Source organism: Mauremys reevesii, linkage group 3 (assembly GCF_016161935.1).
Source record: "Mauremys reevesii isolate NIE-2019 linkage group 3, ASM1616193v1, whole genome shotgun sequence".
NCBI lineage: Eukaryota > Metazoa > Chordata > Testudines > Geoemydidae > Mauremys > Mauremys reevesii.
In genome coordinates, this window is record NC_052625.1 from 184,271,459 (window position 1) to 184,277,458 (window position 6,000).

At 44.7% G+C, this 6,000-nt stretch overlaps 1 long non-coding RNA gene across 2 annotated transcripts in view; it reads left to right on the forward strand.

The window, feature by feature from the left end:
* Positions 1 to 5,432, forward strand: part of LOC120399996 — a 28,518-nt gene extending 23,086 nt beyond the window's left edge. For both annotated transcript variants that reach the window (XR_005595450.1, XR_005595451.1), the window contains exon 3: positions 5,196 to 5,432. This is a non-coding gene — a long non-coding RNA (uncharacterized LOC120399996). The remainder of the gene's footprint in view (positions 1 to 5,195) is intronic.
* Positions 5,433 to 6,000: the final 568 nt, after the last annotated feature.

The following is a 6,000-nucleotide window of genomic DNA, read 5'->3' on the forward strand; positions in this document are numbered from 1 at the left end:
AGGAGGAAAAAAAAGGGAGAGAAGTATTTAAAAAGATGCATTGTACAGAACAATGAGTATACTCTTTCACGGTGAACAACACTATTCACATTACATAGCACATGTGACTTTGGTACAAGGTCATTTTTTGCATCTTATTTTGAGTGCCTGCAGCTTTGATGTTGGAGATCAACCATATCAGGATAGCTCAGTGGTTTGAGCATTGGCCTGCTAAACCCTGGGTTGTAAATTCAATCCTTGAGGGGGCCATTAGGGGAGTGGGGATTGGTCCTGCTTTGAGCAGGGCGTTGGACTAAATGATCTCTTGAGGTCCCTTCCAACCCTAATAATCTGTGATATCAGGCAATAGAATTTGGCTTGCAGGCAGTCATGATAAGCCATAGTCTTTTGGCTTCTGCAACCTTCATAACAGCAGCACTCTCCTTTCCCATACCAAGCAAAGTCCATTGAGTTGTCCATTTAGGGCTGCAGTTTTTGTGTTAACGTGCAGCAGCAGAAACCAAACTAACCCCCCCACCTCCTTTTCTCTGGGACGATCACTTTACCCCTCCCCCCACCGCACCACATGGCTGGTATCGGGGAAGATCCCTACTAGCCAAATGCGAACAGCTCAGCGTCAATGCCCAGTCCCTCCCACCGCTTGGCTAACTGCAGGGAAGGATTTCTTTTCAGCCACAGGCAAACAGCCGGGTAGGAACGGCCACCTATGAATGTCCCCTTAATTAAATTCCCGTATTTCAACTAGGTTACCATGAACGATATCACTCTCCTGAGGATAACACAGAGAGATAAAGAATGGACGTTGCTTGAATGCCAGCAAACACCAAGACTATACACTGCCAGGCTTTGTCATGCAATGATACCAGATTACTTGCTACTAGCATGGCGTGGTAAAGTGTCCTACCATGGAGGATGGAATAAAGCTGCTCGCCCCAGAAACCTTCTGCAAAGGGTTTTGGAGTACCCCCAGGAGAGCTTCATGGAGATGTCCCTGGAGGATTTCCGCTCCATCCCCAGACACATTAACAGACTTTTCCAGTAGCTGTACTGGCCACTAATGCATCCCAAGTCCTCAGGGCAAATTAATCATTAAAAAATGCTTGTTTTTAAACCATGTTTTATATTTACAAAGGTACACTCAGCAGAGGTCCCTTCTACAGCTTCATGGACCGGGATACCGCCTTGGGAGGGTTGGGAGGGTATTTCAGTCAGGGTGAGAAAAAGATCCTGGCTGTCGGGGAGAACGGTGTGCTATGTCCTCTCCGCAAGCTCGTCGTCCTCCTCCTCCTCATCTTCCCCATCTGCAAAATCCTCAGGCATGGCAATTGAGAGTACCCCATCATCAGAGTCCACAGACAGGGTGGCATAGTGGTGGCGGCCCCCCCTAGAATTACCTGCAGCTCAGTGTAGAAGCGGCATGTCTGAGGCTCTGTCCCAGAGCATCCCTTTGATTCTCTGGTTTTCTGGTACGCTTGTCTCAGCTCCTTAAGTTTCACACAGCACCGTGTTGCGTCCCTGTTGTGGCCCCTGTCCATCATCGCCCTGGAGATTTTTTCAAATGTTTTGGCATTTTGTCTTTTGGAACGGAGTTCTGATAGCATGGAATCATCTCCCCATACAGCGATCAGATCCAGTACCTCCTGTTTGGTCAATGCTGGAGCTCTTTTTTGATTCTGGGACTGCATGGTTACCTGTGCTGATCAGCTCTCCACGGTTACCTGTGCTGATCAGCTCTCCACGCTGGGCAAACAGGAAATGAAATTAAAAAATTCACGGGGCTTTTCCTGTCTACCTGGCCAGCGCATCCAAGTTCAGATTGCTGTCCAAAGCGGTCACAATGGTGCACTGTGGGATAGCTCCCGGAGGCCAATACCATCGAATTGCATCCACACTAACCCTAATTTGAACCGGCAATGTCGATTTCAGTGCTGCTCCCCTCGTCAGGGAGGAGCACAGAAATCGATTTTAAGAGCCCTTTATGTCAACAAAAATGGCTTCATTGTGTGGACGGGTGAAGGGTTAATTCGATTTAGTGCCACTAAATTTGATCTAAACATGTAGTGTAGACCAGGCCTAAGGTAGTAAAGTGCTTTGAGATCCTCCAGAAAAAAAGACTGTATAAGTGTACAATACTGTCTCTGGATAACAATAATCTTCCTAAGAGAAACAAAATACAGCCAAAAGTATGTGTCTTTAAGCTTTCAGGTACAGCTGGCAGGAAAGAAACTCCGAGGTTTCTCCCAGCATGATAATTAGGATAAAGTTGCAGAGTAACGTGTGGCATTTCATGTAGACTTTGTATTTCTTCATGAAAAATTAAAGATTTGGGAGAGAGATATTAAAGAGAGATGTTTGGACATCTCTATTTTGTACTTCAAACGCTGTTTGTTCCTAAGTTCATGCTCGAGGTGGTTAATATAGCAACTTGTGGGACGTTGCAGATGAGGCTGGCATGTGGGGCAGTAAACATTAAAAATCATTTGCAGAGCCCGGCTCAATCATACTGCTTGCACGTATCTAATTGTAGAAGAAAAGAGAACGAAAGTCTTGTATTCAAAGCAGATGTTAATTGCAGAATTACAATACAGGCTTTTAAGGAAAATGTTGCAATAATTAAAGATCTAGCTTGAACTCAATGTATTGCTATAAAAATTAAGAAAGTTTATAGCTACGCAAGTGTTCTTTAAAATCAGACCCTGGGCCCAGTTTTCCAGTACTTTATGTTCTGCCCCAGTCAGTATTGTAGGTATTGTTCTAATGGTTGTAGTCTTCAGTCTGTGCTGAATAATAGCACTGTTCTATGGCACTTTGAAATATTAATCATAGTAATAAATGAGGCAGACATTTTAACCAGTCAAAACATTTCTATTGTGAAAGTTCTATACCTTGTAATTATACGTTGCTTTCTTATGAATTTTACCATAGTTGCTCTGTGTTTCACATTTAGCATGTTCTATTTTACTTTACACTACGTTTTCTCACGTATCCTGTTTTCTGTGGTGTTTCCTCCCCTGCCATGTAAAATTGCTTTCATTTCTTCTCAATGCCTAATACCTTTGAAAGGCTAGTTTACAACATCCGTAAAACACAGAGTGGTGCCTCCTGAGCACATCGTCCCTGTTTATGAGGTAGCAAATAATACTATTGTACATTGGCTGCTTTGAACTAACCCCGTAACGATGCAGCATAATATTAAATTCCGAAATTTGCACTGATGTTACATCAAGGGGTTTCAATTAGACTTACAGGAAGGAAATGGAAAGTTAAAAATGACTTCATGTAGTCTGAAAGGAAGTAAAGGCAAAACCTGTCTAATAGCATCACAAGAAGAAAAGCAAAAATTGGAGAATGGCATTAAGAATTTCACTGATCTGTGGGTCAATAGTAGCTGTGATCTTTAAAGATACTCAAACTCCACCAGTAAAGCTCAGCTGTGCAGAAGACAACTTCCTGGAACGAACACCAACAGAAATGAAAGAGTATCACAAACCTCACCACACCTTCCACTCCAAGTGCCAGGGACGTTGCTTTGATCATGCCTTCCCTAACAAAAACACACAGCAGTGTGTGTGTGTGTGTGGGGGGGGGTGTACACATATATATTTATTTTTTAATTCCAAAACAAAACATTCCCCTGCATACACTTCTCCCCCTGGGGAAAGGATTAGAGGACAAAGACATGATGGATGTTAGTTTCTTCCCTTAATGCACTATTGGAAGATGCCCTGATTCTGCTGTTTGTTTGAAAGGCCTAGTCACAAATGGTAAAATTAATCACAAATAAAGAAATCAATTGGGCCAGATTCCGTATTCACTTACTCCAGTTTTACACCAATGTAGCTGTTGATTTCAGTGGAGTTACTCCTGATTTACACAAGTGTAAGCAACAGGGGGATTGGGCCCTTGATATTTTAAAAAAGATACATCTATAAATACCACTAAGACATGTTTTTATGAATATTTCCTTAATTTTGTTGGGAATTGGGTTAAACCTCATTAAAATTGCTGTGCATACCAGCTGCTCTTCTTTCCAGATAAATGTAAAAAAAATAATTAAGCTCCTTTATAAAATAGTTAGCTGACACAATAGGAGCCACCACCCAAATCACAGGTCACATGCATGGCTGGAGTATGAGTTGACCATGCAGTCTGCAGGATTTGCCTGCAAATATAGGGGCTTTGTATTGTTTGATGAAGCTGTGAGTCTGTGAAACAGAAGGAATAAAAACACTACTGAAGCATACAGTGAAAGCATCAAGGGAAGCCCCAGGAGCATTTGCCCCTGAGAAAATGCTGAGCAAGAGAGCTTTTGCGTAGAGTACTGGCTGGAAAGAGTCCTGGAACTATGTGCAAAGAAACTGTCTCCTGCTGTTTGAATGCTTACTCTGTTCAGGGAAACAGGACTTCCAGGGCCGGTGCAACCCATTAGGCAACCTAGGCGGTTGCCTAGGATACTAGCATTTGGGGGGGCGGCATTTCAGGTCCTTCAGCAGTGACTGTAGCGGCCGGATCTTCAACCGCCCTGGTCGTCATCGGCATTTAGGCAGAGGGACCAGGGGCAGCGGGGCACGGGGAGGGCCGCCTGCAGCAAGTAAGGGGTGGCACGGCACACAGGGGAACCGCTCCCCACCCCAGCTCACCTCTGCTCCACCTCCTCCCCTGAGCACGCCACCCCGCTCTGCTTCTCTCCCTCCCAGGCTTGCAGCGCCAATCTGCTGTTTGGCGCCGCAAGCCTGGTAGGCTGGAGAAGTGGAGTGGCAACGGCGTGCTCGGGGAGGAGGCGGAGCAGAGGTGAGCTGGGGCGGGGAACTGCCGCACAGCTCCCCGGGCCGGGGGGAGCTGCCGCGTGGGGGGGCACCTCAGGGCGGAAGGGGGGGGGTGTGGAGAGCTGCCACAGGGATTAGGGAGGTGCAAGGTGGAAGTTTCGCCTACGGCGCGAAACATCCTTGCACCAGCCCTGAGGACTTGGTGCCTTCTTTGTAAATAAACAGTATTGTATCAAAGGAATATCTGACTCTATCATCAGTTTCTCAACAGCCTTCAGTGAGACCAAATATTGGCCAGTTGCTTGGATCAAAAGGGATAAGGGAAACAATATTATGCTGTTGACCAGTTGAAAGAGTTGCAGGGTGATTAAATGTTTTGGCAAAAATAATATGTTCAGCTCTAATGTTCATGTGCTCTTCCCCCTGTAGGAATGAGGAAGCAGAGGCCTCTGCCCTAGGGCTTTCAGAGTGTCCATGAAGCAGCTTTTCCTGAGAGATGACTCCTGCCCCTTCATCTGCTGTATAACCCCCCATAGGACAAGACTCAAAATCAAGTGCAATGGAATAATTACAGTATTTATGGTAGCTACAGTATTTATCTTATCAAAAATCAGACAGACGAATAAACTTGCTCAAGAGTCATAACTCAACACTGAGTTATTCAGATCCTAACCCTGCAAGGAAATATTTTGGAAAGAATGTTTGACATGAACAACCTTGTTCCATTAATAAAAATGTAGTGAGATATGAAGAATTGCAGATTACGTGAATGCTCTGACGAGGTGAGCAGATGTAACAAGCTCCCGTTTATGTAACTGGTTTGCATATGGTGAGACTCTCCTTAAAGAACAGGCATTAGCTAGTTAAAAAATTAAATATGCTGCACATAGGCATTTAAAGGCTCTAATGTTGCAAACAAAGACAAGCTATATGGGTCCAGTAATTAATATCCAGAGAACTATTACACTACCCCAGTAGTCCACAGAGCATTCAAATACAGTTAAGCATGGGAAACTGGGGCTCCCCATTTTGACGCAGGAGGCATTCAGATGTAGATTCACAAAGGTACTTTTGCATTGTGATGCTGAGCACCACAATGTCTCACTTTTAGCTGCCTAGCAAACCGCAGGAACAACACTGCTCTCCATAAAGCCTGAGCTAGTCACTGAGGCTCTCTGTACAATGGCTAGGAAGAGATAGGCACCTTAGACTGCGATTCACAAATCACAGTACA